Genomic DNA, 742 nt, shown 5'->3' with positions numbered 1-742 from the left:
GAATCAGACGGAAGCAGAGCCCAACCTGCTTATGATATTTTTGTCATCTGCAATAAATCCTCTTTGACAGCACAGAAGGGATTTGTCACACAAGTACTTAATGATGGAGTTAGGTCTACAATCTGTGATTTTTGTTCTAGTTCCAATTGCCCATTTCATTTTCCCACCCTTTGGGGATCTGTGCTTTTTGAAATGTTTGATTGGTATAATTCTTTCTTCATGAAGGTTTGTTAGTCACCCAAACTCTTTTTTATTCTGACTTTTGATGATCATTAGTTTGACTTTGGTTGATCAATTAAACTCTGCTTCCTTTTCCTATAGCATATGGGCATGAAGTTTATAGAGTTAATGTCATGCAATAGTGCATATATGCAGCTGGAGGTGGAGGGAGAGTGACTCCTAAAGAATGCTGACTCTGGAAAATCATGTCCTGGGAGGGCTTTAGATGAAAAAGAAGATATGGTGATGAAAAGACTTTCAAATTATAGAGGAACAAGGGCTTGAACCTAATATTTGGCCCAGAATGAGAATTCATTTTTAGAAAAATGCATCCTCTCCTATCTGTAGTTTATTTTGAAATGTCAGTTCATAGCTGCCCCAGAATTTGGTGTTGGAGAAATTGCTCAGCATAGTAGTGGAACTGATGGTGGGGATCGTGCTTCTTTCTCTCACTTGCCAGTACTACCCTCTGTCTAAAAACTGCTGCTTCCTTTTTTTTTTTTTTTTTTGGCTAGTTGAAATC

The sequence above is a fragment of the Pteropus alecto genome, unplaced genomic scaffold, assembly GCF_000325575.1.
Source record: "Pteropus alecto unplaced genomic scaffold, ASM32557v1 scaffold131, whole genome shotgun sequence".
NCBI classification, from domain to species: domain Eukaryota; kingdom Metazoa; phylum Chordata; class Mammalia; order Chiroptera; family Pteropodidae; genus Pteropus; species Pteropus alecto.
Note: the sequence above shows the minus strand (reverse complement) of the source record.